We start from the raw sequence: 27,802 nt of genomic DNA on the forward strand, positions 1-27,802 counted from the left end.
ATGTCAAAGCCTTTGACTGTGTTGACTGTCTAGATCAGTGACTGTGGACAATTCTTAGATAGATGGGAATACCAGACCACCTGATCTGCCTCTTGAGAAATCTGTCTGCAGGTCAGGAGGCAACAGTTAGAAATGGACATGGAACAACAAATTGGTTCCAAAAGGGAAAGGAGTACACCAAGGCTGTATATTGTCATCCTGCTGAATTAAATTATGTGCAGAGTACATTATGAGAAATGCTGGGCTGGATGAAGCACAAGCTGGAATCAATATTGCTGGGAGAAATATCAATAACCTCAGATATGCATATTACACCACCTTTATTTCAGAAAGCAAAGAGCTAAAGAACTTCTGGATGAAAGTGAAAGAGGATAGTGAAAAAGTGGGCTTAAAAATCAACATTCAGAAAATTAAGATCATGGCATGTGGTTCCATCACTTCATGGCAAATAGGTGGGAAAACAGTGGAAACAGTGACTGACTATTTTGAGGGGCTCCAAAATCACTGCAGATGGTGACTGCAGTCATGAAATGAAAAGACGCTTGCTCCTTAGAAGGAAAGTTATGACCGACATAGACAGCATATTTAAAAGCAGAGACATTACTTTGCCAACAATGATCCGTCTAGTCAAAGCTATGGTTATTCCAGTAGTCATGTATGGATGTTAGAGTTGGACTATAAAGAAAGCTGAGTGTTGAAGAATTGATGTTTTTGAACTGTGGTGTTGGAGAAGACTCTTGAGAGTCTGTTGGACAGCAAGGAGATCCAACCAGTCCATCCTAAAGGAAATCAGTCCTGAATATTCACTGGAAGGACTGATGCTGAATCTGAAGCTCCAATACTTTGACCACCTGATGCGAAGAACTGACTCATTGGAAAAGACCCTGATGCTGGGAAAATTGAAGATGGGAGAAGGGGACTACAGAAGAAGAGCTGGTTGGATGGTATCACCGACTAAATGGACATGATTTTGGGTAAACCCCTGAAGTTGCTGATGGACAGGGAGACCTTGTGTGCTGCAGTCCATGGGGTCACAAAGAGTTGGACACAACTGAGCGACTGAAATGAATTGAACCAATCAACTAACGCACATATATCAATACTTTCTTAATCTTTAAGAAATGTAATATGCAAAGAGGAACTAAAGACTTAACTCCTAACTCTTCAAACACTTCTGTAACGTAAGTAAAACACTGAAGCAAAGTTGAATTTCTGTTGGAAAACAAGCATAGTCACTGATTTTGATGGTAATTGCTGTCTAGTAGAAGGAGATTGGTATTGGGAAGCAGTTCCTGACTTTGCATGGTGGTCCATCAATTTACTACCTGTGTGGTTCTGAACAAATTATTAAGATGTTTTTTTCTAAGTATTACCTATCTGAAAATGAGGATAAAACAAATGAGGTAACATGTAGCAAGCCTTCATTCAGTTTCCTTTCTTTCCTTTCATATGCAAAAGCAGTATTAGATTTAAATTTCAATTACTGAGGCATTAAACCAAAGAGTATTATAAATTTTAGTGTTGTAAACATTTTTAAACTTTTATGAATCTATCTCCATCCTTTCATATGTGACATAATACAAAGCCAGGATAGTTGGTTAATTTGGCTAAGTTCACAAGTAGTACAACCAGAAATAAAACTTTTTTCACTAAACGTAGTCCCATGTTTTTCCCAGTTGCACCTTCTCTTGAGTTTCTACTGTCTTTGTAAAATTTCTGCATACAGCTTCTTACTTAAGCAATTAGTCTATCCAGCAACATTGTCTTGAAAACTCTGTTTGGATTTTATTTTCATCCCTCCATTGGTTTATCCAGCAATCAAGTTCAGTCAAAATTATTTATGGCCATTTCTTCTTCTCTAACATAGAAATACAAATGTTGACTTCTATAAGAATTCATAAACATTTGCATTCTAGAGATATACATTGCATGTGTCTACAATGTGGTAATGGCTGAAAAAAGATGCAAAAGGAATAAATGAACTTCAAGATTGAAATTAGAAATGTCAATGAACTGTAAAAGGACACATTAAGGAAATTCTTTTGGATGAAACAGAAAAAGTAAAAGAAGAAATATTATGTAACCAACCTATGAACTTTTTCTTAAACTCCTAAAGGCAGTTGACAGCACCCTGACATAAAGGTGCCTAAAATCTACTTTTGAAATACTGCTGTATAACTACTTATTAGAATATTGAATATTATGTAGGAGGACAGAGAAGGCAGTCTTTTTATCTTTCATCCCACTTGGAGATAAATTCTCTTCAAACTGATTTATGGAGTCTATTAGATGAAACATTTCCCTAAATTAAAAAAAAAAAAAAAAGATATTTTAGAAAAATTCTGTTAGTTATAACACACACACGGAAGTTTCCATGGGATATTTCTTTGCACAAGATTGCCTCAGTTTTTCCTACATAGAATTTCCTTCCATAAACAAGACATTATTTTCTTGAAATGTAGCTCTCTCCACATTTCCATAAAAGAATAAATCATGAACTGTTAAATATTTAAGATCTAAAAAGGATAAAATAGAGTCAGTCATAAGAGAAAAGAATGTTTGAAGAGCATATTAGGAAACAGAGAATGCACTCCACTTCTTTAAGTTTCTGAATTTAAAGCTAAATTCGAAATATACACAGTTTGTATGTCAATTAAATGCCAAATTTGATCTGCTAGCTTGGTTAGAAATATGTGTGTTCCATTCCAGACAAGCCCTAAGGCTTGTTGAGAAATGGGAATAATTACAATAAAGCACCTTATAACACAGCAGAAATACCAAAATTTTGAGTTCTATCAGCTGAAATTATATTGAAACTCAGGAGGACAAGTTTTACTCATTTTCCATGTGACTTTGTACCAGTGGTTCCTCTCTACGTAATTTGTAAGACTTCTGAATCCAATATTAACATGTTTCCATTATAATGACATGCTTTAACAAGTAATAATGGATAGGAAATGAATTCTCTACTAATTGTCACCTTGTCACCATGTTTTTTTACATTTACTTAATTCTCATTAACAAAACAGTCCTATGAGATTTGTATCATTATTTGTAGTTTATAAGGGAGGAAATCAAAGCTGAGTTTTAAGTGAATTATTTGCAGAGCAGAGTTGGGATGATAGCCTGGTCTGTTGATTTGATTATTTGCTGTATGTGTTATGTACCTTATAATTTAACATGGATATATTTGTTAACAAACATTCTTTTTTTTTTCCAACTACAATTTTATTTTATTTTTATACTTTACAGAATTGTATTAGTTTTGCCAAATATCAGAATGAATCCACCACAGGTATACATGTGCTCCCCATCCTGAACCCTCCTCCCTCCTCCCTCCCCATACCCTCCCTCTGGGTCGTCCCAGTGCACTAGCCCCAAGCATCCAGTATCGTGCATTGAACCTGGACTGGCGACTCGTTTCATACATGATATTTTATGTGTTTCAATGCCATTCTCCCAAATCTTCCCACCCTCTCCCTCTCCCATAGAGTCCATAAGACTGTTCTATACATCACTGTCTCTTTTGCTGTCTCGTACACAGGGTTATTGTTACCATCTTTCTAAATTCCATATATATGCGTTAGTATACTGTATTGGTGTTTTTCTTTCTGGCTTACTTCACTCTGTATAATAGGCTCCAGTTTCATCCACCTCATTAGAACTGATTCAAATGTATTCTTTTTAATGGCTGAGTAATACTCCATTGTGTATATGTACCACAGCTTTCTTATCCATTCATCTGCTGATGGGCATCTAGGTTGCTTCCATGTTCTAGCTATTATAAACAGTGCTGCAATGAACATTGGGGTACACGTATCTCTTTCCCTTCTGGTTTCCTCAGTGTGTATGCCCAGAAGTGGGATTGCTGGATCATAAGGCAGTTCTATTTCCAGTTTTTTAAGGAATCTCCACACTGTTCTCCATAGTGGCTGTACTAGTTTGCATTCCCACCAACAGTGTAAGAGGCTTCCCTTTGCTCCACACCCTCTCCAGCATTTATTACTTGTAGACTTCATTTAATTATTTTAGATATAGTTGAAGAACAATCTAGTATCTATAACATGTATTTTCTTCCCCCCTCACTTAATTGAGATATAATTGACATATAATGTTATGTAAGTTTAAGATATAAAACCTGTTGATCTGAATCATTTATGTAGCCCAATGTGATTACCATTATAGCTTTAGCAAACACCTCCACAAGTCGCATATAATTCGATATCTTTTGTGGGAAGAACACTTAATATCTACTCTCTTAGCAACTTTCAAGAATATTTTATGGTGTTACTAACTATATTCCCAATGCTGTGTACTGAATCCCCAGAACTTACTCATATTCTAATTAGAAGTTTGTATGCTTTAACCAGGTCATTTCTACATTTTCCCCATCTCTACATTTTCCCCATCTCTACTTCTGGTTACCACCACTCTACTCTCTTTCTATGAGTTTAGCTTTTTTGGATTCTATATATAAGTGAAATCATACAATATTTGTCTTTCTTTAACTTATTTCACATGACATAATATGCTCAGTGTGCATCCAGATTATCTCAAATGACAGGATTTTATTTTTCCTTGTGGCCAAATAATGTTCTGTTGCATATACACACCATGCCTTCTTTACCCATTCATCTATTGACAGGCTCTTAGATTGTTTGCTTATGTTGACTGTTATAAGTAATGGGAGTTCAGATATCTCTTTCAGTTCAGTTCAGTCACTCAGTAGTGTCTGACTCTTTGTGACCCCATGGACCACAGCACACCAGGCCTCCCAGTCCATCATCAGCTCCCAGAGTTCACCCAAACTCATGTCCATTGAGTCGGTGATGCCATCCAACTAGTTCATCCTCTGTCATCCCCTTCTTCTTCCACCTTCAATCTTTCCCAGCGTCACAGTCTTTTTAAATGTGCCAGTTCTTCACATCAGGTGGCCAAAGTATTGGAGTTTCAGCTTCAACATCAGTGCTTCCAACGAACACCCAGGACTGATCTCCTTTAGGATGGACTGGTTGGCTCTCCTTGCAGTCCAAGGGACTCTCAAGAGTCTTCTCCAACACCACAGTTCAAGCATCAGTTCTTCAGCATTCAGCTTTCTTTGTAGTCTAACTCTCACATCCATACATGATTACTAGGAAAACCATAGTTTTGACTAGATGGACCTTTTTTGGCAAAGTAATGTCTCTGATTTTTAATATGCTGTCTAGGTTGGTCATAACTTTCCTTCCAAGGAGTAAATGTCTTTTAATTTCATGGCTGCAGTCACCATCTGCAGTGATTTTGGAGTCCCCCCCAACAAAATAAAGTCTGTCACTGTTTCCACTGTTTCCCCATTTCCCATGAAGTGATGGGACCAGATGCCATGATCTTTGTTTTCTGAACGTTGAGCTTTAAGCCAACTTTTTCACTCTCCTCTTTCACTTTCATCAAGAGGTTCTTTAGTTCTTCTTCACTTTCTGCCATAAGGGTGGTGTCATCTGCATACATTTCTCCTGGAAATCTTGATTCCAGCTTGTTCTTCATCCAGCCTGCATTTTTCATGATGTACTCTGCATATAAGTTAAATAAGCAGGGTGACAATATACAGCCTTGACATACTCTTTTTCCTATTTGGAACCAGTCTGTTGTTCCATGTCCAGTTCTAACTGTTGTTTCCTGACCTGCATACAGGTTTCTTAAGAGGCAGGTCAGGTGTCTGGTATTCCCATCTCTTTCGGAATTTTCCACAGTTTATTGTGATCCACACAGTCAAAGTTTTTGGCATAGTCAATAAAGCAGAAATGGATGTGTTCTGGAACTCTCTTGTTTTTTTCCATGATCCAGTAGATATTGGTAATTTGATCTCTGTTCCTCTTCCTTTTCTACAACCAGCTTCAACATCTGGAAATTCATGGTTCACATATTGCTGAAGCCTGGCTTGGAGAATTTTGAGCATTATCTTACTAGCCTGTGAGATGAGAGCAATTGTGTGGTAGTTTGAGCATTCTTTGGCATTGCCTTTCTTTGGGATTGGAATGAAAACTGACCTTTTCCAGTCTTGTGGCCACTCTTTAAGATATCTCTTTAAGATTCTGCTTCCATGTCATTTGGATATATAGACAGAAGTGGGATTGCTAGAAAATATGGCAGTTCTCCTTTCTAGTTTTTGAAGCACCTCCATACTATTCTTCATTGTAGCTGTACTAATTCACATTCCAACTAACAGTGCACAAGGGTTCACTTTCCTTCACGTTCTCACTGACCCTTGTTACCTCCTGATGACAGCATTCCAACAGGTGTGAAGTGAGATTCCCTTGTAGTTGTGACTTGCATTTCCCTGATGATAGTAATGTTGAGCGCCTGAGCACCTTTGTTATGTGCCCTTTTACCTTTTGTATGTCTTTTTTGAAAAAATGTCCAGTTCCATCATCCACTTTTTAATAAGATCATTTATTTGTTATTGAGTTAAGTTCTTTATATATTTTGGATATGAACCCCTTATCAGATATATTTTCTAATATTCCATAGATTGCTTTTAAGATTGCTGTTTCGTTTGTTGGGCAGAAGCTTTTTAGTTTGCTCTAGTTCCAATTACTGATTTCTGCTTTTGTTTCAGACGTCATATCCAAAAAAATTGTAGTCAAAAACAATGTCAAGTTTTTCTTGGGTTTTCTTGAAGGAGTTATAAGTCTTATGTTTAAGTCTTTATTTTGAATATAGTTTTGTGAATGAAATAAGATAGGAGTCCAATTTCATTTTCCTACCTGTGGTTATCCAATTTTCCCACCACCATTTACTGAAGAGACTTTTTCGCCATGGCATATTCTTGGCTATCTTGTGAAATATTAGTTAACTCTAAGTATATGGGGGTTTCTTTCTTCACTCCTGATTCTGTTTTGTTGATCTATGCATCTGTTTTTATGCCATTACAATACTGTTTTGATTACTTTAGCTTTGTAAAGTAGTTTGAAATTAGGAAATGTGAGGCATGCAGCTTTGTTCTTTCTCAGGATTGCTTTGGCCACTTAAGACTGCTTGTGATTCATATGAATTTTAGGATTTTTTTTCATTTCTGTGAAAAATGCCGTTGAGATTTTGATAGGGATTGTGTTGATTCTATAGATAACTTTGGCAAGTATGGACACTCTGAATTCACTTTTTATAATCTTAATATTTTTGGAAGTATTATTTATAATATGAGAAATAATTTGAGGTCAGATTTCTATGCCTTAATTGTACTTGTTATTGTAGAGATTACTTTACTAAATATCTCACTTCCCAAAAATGAGAACAGAGATAGTTTCAAAATCTTTTGAGTAAATTGGCAAGTGTAACTAATGGTCTGTTTCTAACACAATAAGTGTGTAATGATACTTAGGATTCCTCCCATCCTTCTTTCCTCATTGTTCTTAAGACTTACCTTTTAGTAGCATTGAAGGATCTTTGAGCTGAAGGAGATTACAGATTCACCCAATGCAATCTTTCAAGTAATATGAGAAATCATCTCTTAACTTTTTTTGCCTTTGTTTAGTCATCTGAAAAAAATGAAATATATTAATACCTACTTAGATGATTTTAGAATGAAGTTCATGTAAAATGATTAGAATAATTTCTGTTATGCACTTTAAAGGATTATTTGACTGTCATTTAGAAATATAAATAGCCTTCTCCAAATTGGGATAAAATTTTAAGTAATGCTGAGTAAATAAAATTTCAATTTCTTTTCTCTAATGAACAGGCCAGTTGTATAGAGTCAATCGTAATACTTCTAATATGTTTAAATGGTTTCATACTGAAAATTATCATTGTTTGGCTCACAGTCTGTGATGTCAAAATATTAATTATATAGACCTACTGTTTTCAGAATTAAACCATTATTTTACTATATACCAGAATCAGGAAATGTTTTAATACGTGGAAAGTTCTACCTTTTATTGATTATACTGATTGGAACTGAGTAGCTTCAATCTGAATGATTGTTTTGTAATAGTACTTTCAAGATTTCAGGTTAAGTAGTTTCTGATGTTGAAAAATACTAAAGAGGAATGATCAAAAATAAAATCAAATGAAAGTTTAAAATTCAGGGTTGAGGATTTTAAAAGCAAATTATGATCTTAATGGTGATTTTGCAGTTAATCCTGGACTTTTAAATTGCAGTAATACAAGCAAGCTCCTGGCACCAGTTAAGATTTTTCTGCCCAGGTTTTCCAACTGGAGAAGAGCCGAGAGAAGCTGGCCTTCCCAAAAGCATGTCATGAAGTTCTCCTAAAGTAAATGAATAACTTGGCCTAATCACTTAATCCACATAATGCCTCTGTCATCAGTTTTTACATATTTCAATTTCTATAAGAAACTCTTGCTTGTCTTCTAATGATTTTTAATGATGATATATTTTATATTTTAATGTATTTTATTATTTTGTAAACCAGATTCTAATCATTGTGGATTTTTTTAAAAAGTCTTCTTTTATTCTTTTGACTAGAGTGAGCCAGCCTAGAGATGGAAATTTCTGTATTAGCTATGTTCACAAAAAGGAAGGCAAAATTTTTTTTTTTTTTTTTTGCCCAAGCAATAACTCATAGAACTTTCTTTTACACCCCAGAAAAAGTCTTCTATTACACTCCCAATTTGTTACTATAAAGATTGACATCTATTAACAATTCTGCATAAACATGCATTAAAACTTCTCCTAAGGAAGAATCAATATAATTTAATAGAATTAATTGATTTAAAGAAGATTAAGACAAAACCCATTCTGGTCCGTTTTAGTTTAATGAACATGGAACAACAGACTGGTTCCAAATAGGAAAAGGAGTATGTCAAAGCTGTATATTGTCACCCTGCTTATTTAACTTATATGCAAGTGCATCATGAGAAATGCTGGGCTGGAAGAAGCACAAGCTGAAACCAAGATTGCCGGGAGAAATATCAGTAACCTCAGATATGCAGATGACACCACCCTTATGGCAGAAAGTGAGGAGGAACTAAAAAGCCTCTTGATGAAAGTGAAAGAGGACACTGAAAAAGTTGGCTTAAAGCTCAACATTCAGAAAACTAAGATCATGGGAAATAGATGGGGAAACAGTGGAAACAGTGTCAGACTTTATTTTTCTGGGCTCCAAAATCACTGCAGATGATGACTGCAGCCATGAAATTAAAAGACGCTTACTCCTTGGAAGGAAAGTTATGACCAACCTAGATAGCATATTGAAAAACAGAGACATTACTTTGCCAACAAAGGTTTGTTTAGTCAAGGCTATGGTCGCACAGAGTCGGGCATGACTGAAGCGACTTAGCAGCAGCAGCAGCATGGTTTTTCCAGTGGTCACGTATGGACGTAAGAGTTGGACTGTTAAGAAAGCTGAGCGCCAAAGAATTGATGCTTTTGAACTGTGGTGCTGGAGAAGACTCTTGCGAGTCCCTTGGACTGCAAGGAGATCCAACCAGTCCATCCTAAAGGAGACCAGTCCTGGGTATTCATTGGAAGGACTGATGCTGAGGCTGAAACTCCAATACTTTGGCCACCTCATGTGAAGAGTTGATTTATTGGGAAAGACCCTGATGCTGGGAGGGATTGGGGGCAGGAGGAGAGGGGGACAACAGAGGATGAGATAGCTGGATGACATCACTGACTCGATGGACGTGAGTTTGAGTGAACTCCGGAAGTTGGTGATGGACAGGGAGGCCTGGTGTGCTGCGATTCATGGGGTCGCAAAGAGTCGGACACGACTGAGCGACTGAACTGAACTGAAAGACAAAACATTGAAACATGATTATAGTCTGTCATTTAGTAGTATTATACCAATCTCTTGATTTTGATTATTGTATTGTGACCATGTAAGATATTACCTGAGGAGGACAGATGAGGGTGAACATGGAACCCTATATTGTTTTTCAACTTCCATGAAGAGTTTAAACTTACCTCAGAATAAAAAGGCTTTGTATTCAATGTTAATAAGAGGTAGTACATTTGAAATTAGAATATTTTACCCCTAGGCTGACTTAGTCAACATGTTCAGAAATAAGGTCATGTCATGATTTTCAACATGTAGGTCTCTTAGAGCCATCCCCACTCTCCCATCAATACTCTAGTTAATGAGCTGGCAGTAGGTATTAATAAAAATGATATACTTGGAAAACTATGTGAGTAATATCTTATTGTCTTTAGTTCTAGAAAAAAACCAAATACTCCAGAATATTTCACTACAATATTTGGGGAGCATAGCACAATGATGATTCTTTAAGCTTCTAGGCCTAGTTTTATTTTTCTGCTAGAAATAAACCTAATTACATTAAACTAACTTCCACTGAAAAGGCATCTAAAGGATTTCTCTAGTGTGCCATTCTTTCCAAAATACTTTTACCATTGTGACTATCAAGAACAAGAGTCATTTTAAGGATTACATAATATAGATGAAAACAATTTACAAAGTCTAAAACAAAATATACATTAAGATGTTGTAACCCTTTCTGTTTGAACCATTCTAACACTGTATTCAGAATGATTCTGAATGTGAAAAAATGAAAAGTACAATGGTTTCCTGGAGGAAATAGACAAGGCTTTGCAATAGCTCAAAAAAACTTGACAAACTTCAATATTCTTGAGTCTCAGTTTCCCATGAAAATAAGGATAATGTATCTGGAATTGTTGTGAAAGATTATATTGCATAACTATGTTAAATTATCTAGAAATTGTTAGAACGGATAAGGAACTTGCTTATAACAGTTCTATTCCCTGGACTTCCTACAAAACACGGGAATGAAATCACTGATTGACAAATGGTTACAACATTCCTTGACAGAATTTCTTGATTCATTTGGAGAGAATACTTTAATTATTTCCACACTGACTATGGGAAGTATTAACAGTTCTGAAGATGAAGTAAACAGATCATAAGTAACCAAGAAAGCTTTCCTTGTTATTATTGCTACACAGTGATTCATTATATTTATTTGAATTTTCACTATCCTAAGTTATTTTTAGCATATCATAGCATTCTTGGAGAGAAAAATCCCTGGGCTCCAAAATCAGTGCAGAAGGTGACTGCAGCCATGAAATGAAAAGATGCTTGCTCCTTGGAAGGAAAAATTTGACCAACCTTGACATCATATTAAAAAGCAGGGACATTACTTTGCCAACAAGGGTCCATCTAGTCAAAACTATGGTTTTTCCAATAGTCATGTATAGATGTGAGAGCTGGACTAAAAAGAAAGCTGAGCGCCAAAGAATTGATGCTTCTGAACTGTGGTGTTGGAGAAGAGTCTTGAGAGTCCCTTGGACTGGAAGGAGATCAAACCAGTCAATCATAAAATAAATCAACCCTGAATATTCATTGGAAGGACTGAGGCTGAGGCTGAAACTCCAATACTTTGGCCACCTGATGTGAAGAACTGACTCATTGGAAAAGACCATGATGCTGGGAAAGATTGAAGGTGGGAGGAGAAGGGGATGATAGAGGATGAGGTGGCTGCATGGCATCACCTGACACAATGGACATGAATTTGAATAAGCTCCAAAAGTTGGTGATGGACCAGGAAGCCTGGCGTGCTGCAGTCCATGGGGTCACAGGGAGTTGGACACTACTGAGCAACTGAACTGAACTGATAGCATTCTTGAGTAACAAAATATCTACTAGGCTCTATTTGCTTCTGATTGTTTCACTATTTTGCACATTGCCTTTTCACAAACTCAGAAAAATATTTGTGAGATGAATACGTGATGAATGCATGAAAAATATTTATAATGATATTTTCCAATGTATTTGTGAAAAATAATTAAATGACTCAGTGCAAAGATGAGCAAGACATAATTATTAAGAGCCATTATGGAGTTCTATGTAAAACTTTCAAAGAGAATCAAAGTTGTAAAACTTTCAAAAGTCATCATTTAAATCTAGACCACATCTGCTTAAATTTATAATGAACTTCTTTTGTTTTGTTCTAACTTATTTATTTATACATAGAGAAGAATGATAGAAGAAGTATGTGTTAACAATATTTAAAAAGAAATAATTTGCTCAAAGTTATCCAAGTTATCATTTTTTAAAAATGACAAAATTAGAGTAACTGGATGTAAGAACTTAGAATTCAACACAAAGTGCTTGCTAGAGAAATGAATTTTCCATGTAATTAATGAAATATGGATTCACATATTCTTTCCCAAGAGTTCTATCTGCAGTCTTCTATCTCTGCAAGCTCCTGGCTACCACTACTCCAGTTATAGAACCAATGCCTGACTCTTCAAGATCTGCCCACTGAGCCCTTCAGTTGCTGTTTCGTCAGGTATAAGCATCTCCATAATTCAGCAAGACAGAATAGATTTTCCTAAGTATGTAGTAATCAAATGAGTACCCAGGCTACCCAGGAAGAAAAGACAGAGGATCCAAATAAACTAAATAAAAAATTAAAGAAGAGAAATAATAACTGATGTCACAGGAATAAAAAAAAATCCTAAGAAAAACTATGAACAGTTATATGCCAACAAATTGGATGACCTTGAAGAAATGGGAAAGTTTCTGAAAAACCCAGGGCTTCCAAAATGGAGTCCCAAAGAAACATAATTTGAACAGACCAAACACTATGAATGAAATCAAATCTGCCTATATATAATATATGCGTATATTCCATGCATATATAATATATATGCATATATTCTATGCATATATAATATATATTCTATGCGTATATAATATATATTCTATGTGTATATAATATATACGTGCATATATTTAATATATATCATGGAATATTACTTAGCCATAAAAAGAATGAAATTCTGCTATTTGCAGCTTTATGAATGGACCTAAAGAATATTATACTTAGTGAAGTGAGAGAAAGACAAATATTATACAATATCAGTTAAATGTAGAATCTAAAACATAATACAAAGGAATCTATATGCAAAATAAAACAGACTCCCAAAGTTACCAAAGAGGAGAGAAAGGGCAAGAGGGAGGGACTAATTAGGAGTATAGGATTAGAAAATATAAATTACTAAATGTAAAATAAATAAGCAACAAGGATTTCCTATATAAAATTATACTCAATATCTTAAAATAACTTATAATGCAAAATAATCTTAAAATAATAATCCTAAAAATATATGTTATATTAATATGCTATATGTGTATGACTAAATTACTTTGCTGTACATCTAAAACTAACACCAATATTATAAATCATCTATATCTCAGTTAAAACAAATAACCAAATGAAAAGACTTCTAGGAGTCTTATCATGTCTCGAAGAATTGATGCTTTTGAACTGTGGTGTTGGAGAGGACTCTTGAGAGTCCCTTGGACTGCAAGGAGATCCAACCAGTCCATTCTGAAGGAGATCAGTCCTGGAATTTCTTTGGAGGGAATGATGCTGAAGCTGAAACTCCAGTACTTTGGCCACCTCATGCGAAGAGTTGACTCATTGGAAAAGACTCTGATGCTGGGAGGGATTGGGGGCAGGAGGAGAGGGGGACGACAGAGGATGAGATGGCTGGATGGCATCACCAACTCGATGGACGTGAGTCTGAGTGAACTCCGGGAGTTGGTGATGGACAGGGAGGCCTGACGTGCTGCAGTTCGTGGGGTCTCAGAGTCAGACACGACTGAGCGACTGAACTGAACTGAACTGAACTGATAGCCCTACTAGCCTCAGTCACCAATGGAAACTCACACCAGTGCTCCCTTGTAGTCAATTCCAAACCTCCACTGGCAGTATTTCCTCTGTTATAATAGATTAGTTGTACTTATGATTGAATTTTGTGTAAATGGAAGCATGTAGTATTTACTTGTTTGTGTATTTTCCTTTGCCAAACAAAAAAGGCTCGAGATTTATCTAGTCTGGTGTATGTATCAATAACATATTAATTTTATGTTGAGACATATTCCATATTTTTAACATATTCCAATCATATATACATTTTCCTCTTGTTAGATATTTGGATTGTTTCCAGTGTCTGGCTATTATGAATAAAGATACTATTAACATTTTCTAATAAGTCTTTTTATGGACATGTGTTTTTCATTAGTCTAACAAATTCCTCTTCTGATTTTTTCCCACATATTTAATTTATCTTTTCAATATTGGTATACAACATTTATTTTGTACTTTCTTTCAGAAGGCTTTTATCAGATAACATGTATACAGATTTTATATATATAATATATAGAAATATATATATATAAACTGATATATATATACTACCCCTATATAGAGAGTATATAAGTATACTAAAATTTATATTAAGACAATTTTATATTCTATCTCCCTATATGTAAGTTGCCTTCTCATGTCTTTAAAGTACTCTTTCCATGAGAAAACATTTTAAATTTTGATTTGGTACAAATTTTCATTTTCTTTTATTTTGTGAATAGTGCTTTATGATTCCTTCCAAATAAATATTTACCTACTTCCAAGTTTATCAAGATTTTATCTTACAATTTCTTGTAGTTTACTTGTACATATAGAGTTATGAACCATAAAAATTAATGTTAGATTGTGGTAAAAGGTATGCTTTTAAATATACTTTATTCCATATAGAAAACCAGTTTGTGTACCATTCATTGTAAAGATTAATTTCACATGTAATTGCTTTGGTTGAAAACCAGTTGACCATGTAAGTATCAGTATATCTTAGAACTGTCCACTTTGTCCATTTATGTAAAGTTCCAGATTTAGCCATACTATTTTGAATATCATAGTACTAGGTTTTAAATTCAGGAAATATAATTCCTCCAAATTTATTACTTTACATGTTGTTTTGGCAATTGCAAATTCTCTGAATTTCCATATAAATTTTAGGATCAGCTTGTCAATGTATACAACAAATATTGATGGAATTTGCATCAGGAGTACACTGAGTTTACACATCAGTTAGGGGATGAGTGAAATTTTACCAGTATTGAATCTTCAAATTTATGAACATGGTATATCTCTCTGTAGATTGGAGTTTTCTTAAGTTACATTTGCAACATGTTAGTTTCCAAAGCAAAAGTGTTGCACGGCATTTGCTTAGTTTACTCATAAATATTTTAAGTTTTTTCATGTTACTGTAAATGAATATTTATATTTTAATTTTGTTATTCAATTGTTTGAAATTGCTCAGTGTGTCCAACTCTTTGCGACCCCACAGACTGTAGCCTATCAGGCTCTTCCATCCGTGAGATTTTCCAGGCAAGTGTACTGGAGTGGGTTGCCATTTCCTTCTCCAGAGGATCTTCCTGACCCAGGGATCGAACCCCAGTCTCCCACATTGTAGCCAGACGCTTTACCATCTGAGCCACCAGGGAACACCATGTTACTGTAAATGAATATTTATATTTTAATTTTGCTATTCAATTGTTTGAAATTAGCATATATAAATACAACTAATCTCTGTGTGTTTTACTTATATGCAGTGAACTTTCTAAGTTTTCTTATTAGTTCTATTATTAGTTTTATAGATCTCCTAGGAGTTTCTTTTGAAACACTTAGTATCAAATATGAACAAAAACAGTTTTCATTCATTCATTTCAGTCTGTATCCTAGTAAAGTAATTTGTATCTTTTCTCCTTTTTTGTAAGTAACTATGGAAAACTTACTGATTATTTTAAAATAACCAAATTTTGGAACTTTGTCTACTGTTTTTGTATTTTCTGTTTCATGAATTTTTATTGCCTGGAAAATCCCATGGAAGGAGGAGCCTGGTAGGCTGCAGTCCATCAGGTCGCTAAGAGTCGGATACGACTGAGCGACTTCACTTTCACTTTTCACTTTCATGCATTGGAGAAGGAAATGGCAACCCACTCCAGTGTGCGTTGTGTGGGTGGAGAATCCCAGGGACCGGGGAACCTGGTGGGTGCCATCCATGGGGTCACACAGAGTCAGACCCTACTGAAGTGACTTAACATAGCATTATCTTTCATATTTACTCTGGGATTAATTTCCTCTTCTTTTCCTTGCTTCTTAAACTAAAAACACATACATCATTGTTTTAATCCTTTATTTCTCTTCAATACAATCATTTAAAAGTATAAATTTCTAAGACATGCTTTTGCTACATCATAATAGTGTTTTGTGTTTTCATCATTATTTAGTGAAAATAGTATTATTTTAGGGTGTTTTTTCAACCCATGATTTACTTTAATTTCCAAATATTTCTGTATTTCCTAGATATTTTATTATTATTGAATTTTTATTTAATCCTATGTTAATGTTCAGAGCAGAATCTATAATACTTTAATCTTTGAATTAAATTTATTTTACAGCTGAGCAGGTGGTTTTGTTGCAGGAAGGGGGACCCCTTCCAGGGCGTGAAACTGGGCTCTTGTCTAACACTTGGAAATGAATTGTCTGAGGAGACCCATGTGCTGACAAAGCAAGAGATTTTATTGGGAAAGGGCACCCGGGTGGAGAGCAGTAGGGTAAGGGAACCCAGGAGAACAGCTCTGCTGGGTTTTGTGGTGATGGGGTCAGTTTCCAGGTTGTCTTTAGCCAATCATTCTGACTCAGAGTCCTTCCTGGTGGTGCATGCCTTGTTCAGCCAAGATGGATGCCAGAGAGAAGGATTCTGGGAGGTGGTCGGACACGTGGTGTCTCCTTTTGACCTCTCCTGAACTCTTCCAGTTGGTGGTGGTTTATTAGTTCTATGTTCCTTACCAGGACCTCCTGTTGTAAAACAACTCATGCGTATGGTTACTACAGTGCTTGGCCAGGGTGAGCGGTTTCAGTCAGTGTGCTTCCCCTAACAGTTTATCTTGGGGAATCTTTCATAAGCACATGTAAAGTTTATATAGTTTGTTCTTACTGAAGTTGTGCTCTAATAATGTCATTTAGATTAAGGTGTTTGTTCAAACACTAACAATAAGTTCCTTTACTTCCTTTTTATCTTACTACTTCCAGCCCATCAATGAATAATCCTCTTCTACCTACAAATATATTAAATCTGACAACTTATTGCCATTTCTACTAAAACATCTGTAGTCCAACCATGATATCTTTCACTGACTGCCCTCTCTGCCCCTCTCCTACCCTCATAACTTCATATCTCAGTTGTCAAGAGACAGAAAGATCTTATTAAATCTTCTGTTGACCCTCTTGCAGTCAGAATATCACATAACTCCACTGGCCCCTGGATGTGCCTCAAACTTATTTCAAGCCACTCTTCTCCTTCTTCATTAATTTCTAGACACAGTGGCTTTTGTTTCCCCCTTCACATGTGAAGTTTCAAGGTTTATCACTGCCTCTGTCTTCTACTCAAAGCAGCCTTTCCCCAGATTATCTGATTCTTTTCAAGGTTGCCTCTTCCTCTCTACAGAAATCTCAACATGAATATTGCCTCCTCAGATGGGCCTTCCTTGTCTTCCCAAATTTAGGTACTATCCACCATCGCTTCCTCAATAGTATATTATTTTATCTTCTTCATTTCCCCTTTTGTTACCTGATACTATTTGTTTGTTTATTTATTATTTTCCTCATTCCTGGAATATGATATTGTAAGAAAGGAATTAGGTAAATCGAGTTCATAGCTACTGCCATGTATATCATCTTTCTCAGACGGTGCCTGATACATAGTACCCACTCAGTAAGAATTGATTAATTAATTGACTGAGTGAGCATATCTGAGTTTAGAAAAGAGACCTAAGTGTTTGGCTTAATTAGCAATGATATGTATTCACAGATTTCACTAAGTATGTGGCTTCCTCATGGCAAGCTATGAAAGGGATGCTTCCCATAAGTTATTCACTTGTTTTAAATAATTCCCACTTTTTCTGATTAACCTAAATCCCTCCATTGTATTTTAAATCAGTTCCTCCTGTTTCTCCCCAGTACGTGATGGAAAACAGCTGTTTGCCTCTCTTTGTACCCTTCTGTCATTCAAAGACCATCAGGAGACCAGGCCTCTTTCTTCTTTCCAGGCTAAATAATTCTGCCATTTTTAACACTTCCTGAAATTCTGAATGCCTACCCCTGAAATCCTTTCCAGGACTCTCAATTTGCAGCCTTGTCTAATCGCCTTCTGCCACATGGAAGTGTTCTAAATCGGTGCTGTCCAGTGTAATAACCATTAGCCATATGTGTGTAATGAGTACATGGAATGTGAAGAACTGATGGGCTGAGTTTTAAAATTTTATGCAGTTTAAATTAATTGAAATTTAAATATCCATATGAGGTTAGTGGCTATAGAATTAGTACAGCTCTTTTTTGAAGTTGTGGAATATGCTATATACACTTATGCAGAACCTATTATTTACTAGTAAAAGACTCATTTGGTATGGAGCAGTATATTATTTTTAAAGTTTGTGGGGGGAAAAAGTTCCAACATAGTATTTAAAACAAATTTTGAATCTGAGTTGTCTTCAGCTGGCTTTAATTTTAAAATTGACATTAGAGCAACTTCTGTGATTTTTCTCAAACATGGCATATGTCTTGATGAAATCAAACATAGAATTATTTGATTTTTCTAACTTTTTAAGGTTAGAATAAGTGGCACAAATTTTTTTATGCCACTTATACTAGATTTTCCTCAGATACCATTTTTGGACGCTATGTTTAAACAACACTGATGACATCATCTGATGTTATATTTATTTTCAGATTTTACAATGTATTAATTAGAGACAGCTGGCAGTATTTTAAAGTCAGCCTCACATATCTGGGTCATGGTTATATCATGATATCTAGTGCATTTTCTGATTGAAACAACTGTGTTCTTTAAACCAGTAAGTGAAATTTATGCCAAATTTAGCTATCAAACACGTTTTTGTTTCTGAATTTATGTCATATTTCACTTCTGATTTGGGGAATTAAAATGAGAGTTCACCTTATTTTGTTTTTCACAAATGAGAGATGTCTTGATTTAAGACATGAATGTCTATTTCTGTCAGCTTATTTAATTGAGCTCTCCGTAATACATTACCAACTCCAAACCTCATTTATGCTGAATAAATTGGATATCAAATATAAAAGCAATGTCCTTATATCGAAATTTTAGTACTGCTGCTAGCCACACAACATGCTTATACATTTCTATATCATTTCTAATATGTCAGCTTTATTTTATTTTTTTTTTTTGTATTTCTTTTTTTTTTTAAACTTTACATTATTGTATTAGTTTTGCCAAATATCGAAATGAATCCGCCACAGGTATACCTGTGTTCCCCATCCTGAACCCTCCTCCCTCCTCCCTCCCCATACCCTCCCTCTGGGTCGTCCCAGTGCACCAGCCCCAAGCATCCAGTATCGTGCATCGAACCTGGACTGGCGACTCATTTCATACATGATATTATACATGTTTCAATGCCATTCTCCCAAATCTCCCCACCCTCTCCCTCTCCCACAGAGTCCATAAGACTGATCTATACATCAGTGTCTCTTTTGCTGTCTCGTACACAGGGTTATTGTTACCATCTTTCTAAACTCCATATATATGCGTTAGTATACTGTATTGGTGTTTTTCTTTCTGGCTTACTTCATTCTGTATAATAGGTTCCAGTTTCATCCATCTCATTAGAACTGATTCAAATGTATTCTTTTTAATGGCTGAGTAATACTCCATTGTGTATATGTACCACAGCTTTCTTATCCATTCATCTGCTGGGCATACACTGAGGAAACCAGAAGGGAAAGAGACATGTGTACCCCAATGTTCATCGCGGCACTGTTCATAATTGTCAGCTTTATTAAAGTCAGGAATTTTTTTAAAAATTAAGGGTAGGAAAACCTTCTAGATGTTATCTGTGCTATCTCTCCCCTAGATAGGAAAGTTGAACATATGTTTCAAAAGAACCAAAGGGAATAATGGATTATCATATTTTTAGGGTTCCTTGAATATGCCATCTCAAAACTTATTTTATTTTTCCTTCTTTCCTCTTCATAGAATCTGATTATTTCTGACTCAGTGTGAAAAAGTTAACTTAAAAATATTAGCAATAAAGGAGATAATGTTTCAATAGCATTGAAATATCATTTTGAATTCATCACCCATGCTCTGAAATGTTAATGAGCTAAGGGTCACATATTTTACAGTCCTTTCTCTTTGAATCTCTCTCTGTCTCTCTGTCTCTATCTTACACACACACACAAACATGCACAATGCAGCTATCAGCTTTAACAAAAGCCAGTCTACTTACTGGGCTTCCCTCACAGCTCAGTTGGTAAAGAATCTGCCTGCAATGCAGGAGACCCCGGTCTGATTCCTGGGTCAGGAAGATCTGCTGGAGAACTGATAGGCTACCCACTCCAGTATTCTTGGACTCCCCTTGTGGCTCAGCTGGGAAAGAATCCATCGGCAATCTGGGAGACCTGGGTTTGATCCCTGGTTTGGGAAGATCCCCTGGAGAAGGGAAAGGCTACCCACTCCAGTATTCTGGCCTGGAGAATTCCATGGACTTGTATAGTCCATGGGGTCATAGAGAGTCGGACGTGACTGAGTGACTTTCACTTCACTCTCACTTACTTACTATCTAATATGTTCTCAATTTTTTGATAGTACAAAAGAGAAGCTAAAATCTCAGTAAAATAAAGATGCTGTGTGGTTTTTGTAAGGCAAGAGTCTTCAAATAAGTGATTTTCTGCCCGCAGTACAGATGAGTGTAGTACTAAAGGCCACAGATTTCATTAGTGGAAGGACAATTGAAATTTTTAGTGCTCACTGAATAGAAGACATTTTTCACCTCCCTTCTTTAACGGTGAAGACAGATGCTGAATTTCATGTGTCATGATTAATAGTAAGCATGCAAGTAACTGCCACCGTCAAAGGTAGAATTAAGAGATTTATTAGAAAGCTTTCCCCATGAAAATTCTAAATTTAATTAAATGAAATCTATTAGAAAGTATGCCAGAGACATAACAGATGAAAGGAGCAACTAGTGATACATATATAATATACTTGGTGAGGTGAAGAAATAACTATATGTATAATCTCATGTGGGCTTAGATGGAGTGTGTGGTAAAGAACCCTCCTGCCAGTGCAGGAGACAGAAGAGATATGGGTTTGATCCCTCAGTCAGGAAGATTCCCTGGAGGAGGGCATGGCAACCTATTCAGTATTCTTGCCTGGAGAATTTCATGGACAGAGGAGCCTGGAGGGCTACAGTCCATAGGGTCACAGAGTCAGACACAAACTGAAGCAACTTAGCACACATGCATGCATAGATTTCTTTAAGAAAAACCTCAAACTAGAGAATTCACAAAAGTCAGTATTATCCTTTGTGCGCATGGCATAGTCTTTGTTTTATCCTGATACTCTATACACATATATAAATATACTCACACACACAAAAGCAATATCTTCATCTTTTTCTTGCTGTAGTTCTTGCATTTTTTGACTCATAGAATTCTCACATGGAAATAAATCTGATGGCTTCATATCTTTCTTGAAGCTTGACAAAGGACCTCTCTTTAGGAACTTGAGAGAGAGAGAGCTTCAAGCATTTCACTATATCTGGCACACTCAACAAAGGTTTATTGAGCTGAAATTTTTTATCTCCCAAATAAATCAAACTAATGAATTTTCCTCTAGACATTTTCAACTTAAGAGGTCTCAGGAGCAGAAATCAAAAGATATTTTTTTCTTTTTGGGAAACAAATTTTATTCTATAATATTTAGCTTCTGTATTGTTAGTCTCAATTATAGCTTCAAATACAGAATACATCTAGACCTCATGGTATGTTTACATTTTATTGAGCAGAAACAGTTGCTAAAGGTTTCCATATTAAGAACTGAAAGAATATAGACATTAGCTAGTAAAGACCAGTGCAATATTTAAATTACTCCCCAAAGGTGTATCTATTTCTTAAAATTTAGGGTGATTTTAAGTCTTTATTATTCTTCCTAAATGTTTATTGATCTTATTTGTCTTTTTAGTGAGCCAACATTTTATTTTGTTGAGATTCTCTATTCTATTTGCTTTCTATATCATGAAGTCTGTTGAAAATTTTATTATGTCATTTCTTTCATTTTATGTATATTGTGATTTTTCTGAATTCTTAAAGTGAAATTTTACCTCATTAGTTTTCAGACTAGTTTGCCTCATTCTTTTTTTCTCTCTTTTTGTAATAATATGTGAGAATACTTTTAGCAAAAATAGAAATAAAGTTGGAAGGTAAAATTTACTTGTTACATGAAATTTGGAAGGAGAGAAAAATGTTTAACAATCACAAGAAACTTAAAACATAGTATTCTAAAATAGTTCAATAATTAGACATAGATGTATGTATGCATGGAGAAGGCAATGGCACCCACTCCAGTACTCTTGCCTGAAAAATCCCATGGACGGAGGAGCCTGGTGGGCTGCAGTCCATGGGGTCGCTAAGAGTGGGACACGACTGAGCAACTTCACTCTCACTTTTCACTTTCCTGCATTGGAGAAGGAAATGGCAACCCACTCCAGTGTTCTTGCCTGGAGAATCCCAGGGACGGGGGAGCCTCGTGGGCTGACTTCTATGGGGTCACACAGAGTCGGACACGACTGAAGCGACTTAGCAGCAGTAGCAGTATGTATGCAAAAGTAGATGAATTTCTAAGAATACCAGTTAAGAAAACAAAAAGACCAAAATTTAACAGGGCCTCAGATTTTTCTCCCAAAATAATAAATACCAAAATACAACAAATAAAACATCTTCAGGCATCTGAGAATCTCTTTATCTATTTTATAATCAGAAAATAACATTTTAAGTGAAATATAATGCAACAGAGAATGATGACAATGTGCAATATGAATAGTATCAAGAAATAACAAACATGTAGTGATACAAATGAAGAAGGCAATGGCACCCCACTCCAGTACTCTTGCCTGGAAAATCCCATGGACGGAGGAGCCTGGTAGGCTGCAGTCCATGGGGTCCCACAGAGTCGGACATGACTGAGCGACTTCCCTTTCACTTTTCACCTTCATGCGTTGGAGAAGGAAATGGCAACCCACTCCAGTGTTCTTGCCTGGAGAATCCCAGGGATGGGGGAGCCTGGTGGGCTGCCGTCTATGGGGTCGCACAGAGTTGGACACTACTGAAGTGACTTAGCAGCAGCAGCAGCAGCAGTGATACAAAATATTCTAATTTAAATTGGAAGTAATAAATCCTAAACCATATAATAATAGACATAGGAAGAAAAAAGCAAGTTTGAGAGTCATTATCATGAAGTCAATATCATGAAGTAGTGTCATATGGAATAAAAAGCATACATTCTGAATTTTAAATCTCTTAACTCAGCCTTGGCATATCTGTCTGTTAAATGGGACCAAATTCACAGGATTATGATGATGTAATACTGCAACTTTCTTACATACCCATCTTCTCTCCATTTAATGAGAAAATGTGTAAGAGGAAGCGTTGTAAACTTCCAAGCTATATTCCAAAATCAGGTGTTAGTTACTATTACTGTAATTGCTGATGCTAAATCTGGAGAATTTAGAAACTTCTTTTATCTGGAAAGTGAAAAAGAAGAAATCCCCAAATTATTCCAGTTTTCCAGATTGGAACAATGGCAATATTTCAAAGAAAGACTGAGTTTATCATTTATTTTCCAAATAGACTTTGCTTGCTCTTGAATTCAGGTTTATATTCAAGGTATTTCTAATAAAAATGTGGATATATAACAGAGAGGATGGATTAGAGGAGAAAAGCAATTTATTAAACTATGTATGTGTTAACATTAAGAATACAATATTATAAAGTAATAATAATAATAATAAATAAATGATAAAAAAGAATACTTTCTGCTAGAACGTTTTAGTAGAGATAAAAATGATGAAGCAAGCAAGCAACTGTGAATGTAAAGTAGAACTGCTAAGACAAGTTATATTTGCTATTCCCCTGCCATAGAATTGTTAAAAGTCATGATTTCTTAAATATTTAATCTACCTTCTCACTTCATAGGTACAAAGCTTAAGTAAAAGAGCAGGCTTAGAGATAAATAAAAGATGCTTATTGAACAAATAAAACAAGATGAATAAAATATAGTTCTCCCTGAATTTGTTTGGAAATTAGAGATTTTTGTTGTTGCTGTTTGTTTGTTTTGATTTTGGAAGACAGTGCAAAATGAGGATAGAAGATCTAGATCTAATATTCGGCAAACTTCGGTGGGTCAGTCAAATAACACCAAAGAAAACAAAATGAAACTGTTGTAGAGGCTGGAGTACAATCAATACATTGTAATAAACAAGACAAGGTGGCAGAGTTGCAAATGGATGTGCAAAAGAACCAGAAATAAGAGGAAAGTCAAGGAGAAAGAGAATATTACGTTTTTAAAAACAGCTATTTAATTTTGGAACAAGGAGACCACTGGCAAGCTTTGAGAGAACGATTCCAGTAGAGCAGTGACGATGGAAGCCAACTGGCATGAGGTTATGACAGCAGAAAGGCAGAGAGGAAGCAAAGGCATTAATCCTTGGAGAAAAGTGGATTATTTTTCAGGTCTGTGTTCTAAGGGCCTATCACAGTCCCTGTCATTTAGCAGAAAAAAATCAAAGGCATCTGCTTAAATGAATTCTATTTGAGTGTGAGTTCAAGATGAAGAAACTGGTTAAAGATTAGGAATTCAGGAAAAAGTAGATAACAGAATGGGTAAAGGCCATAGAAAGGTCAGGAGTCATAGTTCACAGAGACCTGGAATTCCGAGCCAAGTGTTGATAGATCAGAGTATTGTCGCACAAGGAATGTCAGAGATTGAGGTTAAGGATGATGTAAACACCATAGGTTCCAGCAAGAACCTGGACACATATGGGGATCCCCCCAAAGTGGTATTCTAATTTTCTCCATCTGGTAAATTCTTTATACTCTTTCTTCTGTACTGAAGCCAGTTTTTATACAGCAATAGATAAGACATTTAGAGACTTAGGGATAAAAACAGAAAAATGGTATGCTTCTCAGGAAATAGAGTTCAAAGAGGGAAAAAAAGACAAAAACAAAATCTGGATTTAGTAGAAGAAAAAGTGTGTTAGCTAGGGGACTTATGAACAAATCAACTTTTAAAAAAAGAAGAAAATGATAAAATTTTCCAGTCATCCATAGGAGAAACCTATAAGACACAGATACTTATTTCAAAAAAGAAATCTTACTATGACATTTGTCTTATATAGTAGTTCTACGTTGATAAAGTGATGTAATTTTAATCAAAGGGGCTTCTATTTTAAATATTATTCCACACTTTCAACTTTCACAACTCTTAATTTTTTTTTTCTTCATTGACATTCGTGTTCTTACAATACATTTTTGGTATATTGTTAAGTAAGAATTGATATTATTTTGTTACCTAGCTTTTCCAGTTTTTTAGTTCTGGGTATTTTATGGTTTGGCTTTCTTTAAAAAAATAGATTTTGTAATATTTATGCCTTAGTTCTAGGTTTAGGAGATTGGTAGTAATAAAAATACATAAGGTTCCAGACCTCATGGGTTTGTCTTGTAGTAGAGATGGAAATTAATGGCTTCATAATATAGTCCTATTTACATTGAATAATTGAAGGGAGGAATATCAAATTTTTCTTTTTTGTTCTGAAAAGACAATAAAAAGAACATATGAACTATAAACTACAATGGGTAATCATATCATAAATAGCACATATTATATTTAAGAGCTAAGGTGATTTATATGCATAAATAGCTATAATATAGTTAATAATTATATATAAATGATGTATGATAGATAAATTAATATCATGTGCACATTTATTATATTTATAAGATGGGTAATGGTACATATAGCTATATATGTATTATATCTATGACATAATAGAGAAAATTATGTTATCTTCTGTGTGTGATTATGCATTATTTACATAGACATACAAAACATTAATTTAGTCTAAACTATGAAATTTACTAGAGTCTTTGGCTTTATCTGTGTATAAATACTTCCAGAGTGAATATCCATTTCGACCTTTTACTCAAATTGAAATATTTAATACACAAACCTCAACATTAGCCTGAATCTTAATCAAATTTTTCTTATCCAAGTTCTCAAGGCCTTGCCTCCTGTTCCTTATATCATTAGTACCCAGCTAACTTGCTACCCTTACTGTCACTTAGTTTAGACCCAGCAGCTTTGGCAAATGTTGCCTATTGAGAAGATGCCCTGCACATTTTCAGACATAAATATCAAGATGTCACTCATGTGTGTAGATTCATTAATAAATGTAAAAGTTTGGCAGAACAGGCCCACCTGTTCTGGTGGGTCCCAGTCCCACATTATTCCTCTGCCACTTCTTTTATAATATACTCACATTCCACCTTTGCTTCTTTAATTCTTTTAAAATGTAGGACTTGAATAACTATTATTTTTTAAATGATGACTTTATTTTATCTCTCTTTATTTTATCCTCTTTTCAATTCTTAAGAATGTTGACCTTAGAAGATATTTATCTTGAGAGAGTCAGTTAACTGCTCTGAATCCTAGATTCCTCAGGCTGTAAAATGTAAATAGAGACATTTACTTTAGGGGAATATCTTGAGAATTAAGTTAATATGTGTAAGGCGCTTAAGATAATTCTCAACATTATGGCTGTGGTAACTACCTGGGTTTTAGATTTCAATGGGCGCTTCTTATAGACTTCCAAGCTGTGTCCCTCCTCTGTCTCATTTCATGTAAACTGCCCACAGCATTTTAGCTATTCTTCATTAAGTATTTTTTGTAGAACCTGACCCTGTGTTTGTCCTCTACTTTTGGAATCTTCAGTATTTTCCTTCTGGGATGTTGGCCCAAACAAATATTGCCACAACAAAATATCACCATGAGCCTGATTATTTTCTTCTTGGGAATAAATTAGTGTTTCCTTAGTTTATTGACTTAGCACCTGAACTGATTATCTTGTTTTGTTAGAGTAAGGGCTTAACAAGGCAAAGACCAGGAGTTCATTCTCTGTTTAGGCCAGCGGGGGTTGCACTGAAAACATATTTCTTTCACGGTCACAGATGTGCCCCTAACCCTGACCATCTGCTTAGCAAATGCACAGGAGGAGCAGGGTAAGTAACAGTGGACTGTACTATACAACCCAGTCCCAGCACCAAGCATTCTATGCCACTAATCACAGCATGATCATATTTAAAGGCTAGAGCACAGCTGAGCAGATGTCTTGGGTGTGATCCAGGAACAACACCAATTGGGGGGAGAGTGAGAAAAATGACAGTTTTAGTCAAAGTGGCCTCCAACAGGGACCCTGAATATACTGATTTAGACATACCTGTTTTACAAATCATTTTAAAAGAAAAGGCAGTTTTTCCCTTTAATGATTCTTCAGTTGATCCTCTGCAAAAGGTTCAGATAAACATCTACTTGAAATTTTTATCCTCAAGTCCATTTTACATTGTAAAATATTATATATGCATAATACATACAGTGTGTATATATATATATATGCACATATGTACATATATATGTGTCATATGTGTGTGTGTGTGTGTTAGATGCTTATTCATGTCCAACTCTTTGTGACCCCATGGACTGTAACCGACCAGGCTCCTCTGTCCATGGAATTCTCCAGGCAAGAAAGTACTCTTGCCTGGAGAACACATGTATACAGGCTTCCCTAGTTACTAGGTGGTAAAGAATCCACCTGCAATGCAGGAGACCCTGGTCGGATTCCTGGGTCAGGAGGCTCCCCTGGAGAAGGGATAGGCTATGCACTCCAATATTCTTTGGCTTCCCTGGTGGCTCAGATGGTAAAAAATCCACCTGCTATGAGGGAGACCTGAGTGCGATCCCCAGGTTGGGAAGATCCCCTGGAGGAGGGCATGGCAACCCACTCCAATATTCTACCCTGGAGAAGCCCCACAGACAGAGGAGTCTGGTGGGCTAGAGTCCATGGGGTCATAAACAGTCGGACACAACTGAAAGACTAAGCACAGCACATATATA

The sequence above is a fragment of the Bos indicus genome, chromosome 5 (genome assembly GCF_029378745.1).
Source record: "Bos indicus isolate NIAB-ARS_2022 breed Sahiwal x Tharparkar chromosome 5, NIAB-ARS_B.indTharparkar_mat_pri_1.0, whole genome shotgun sequence".
NCBI classification, from domain to species: domain Eukaryota; kingdom Metazoa; phylum Chordata; class Mammalia; order Artiodactyla; family Bovidae; genus Bos; species Bos indicus.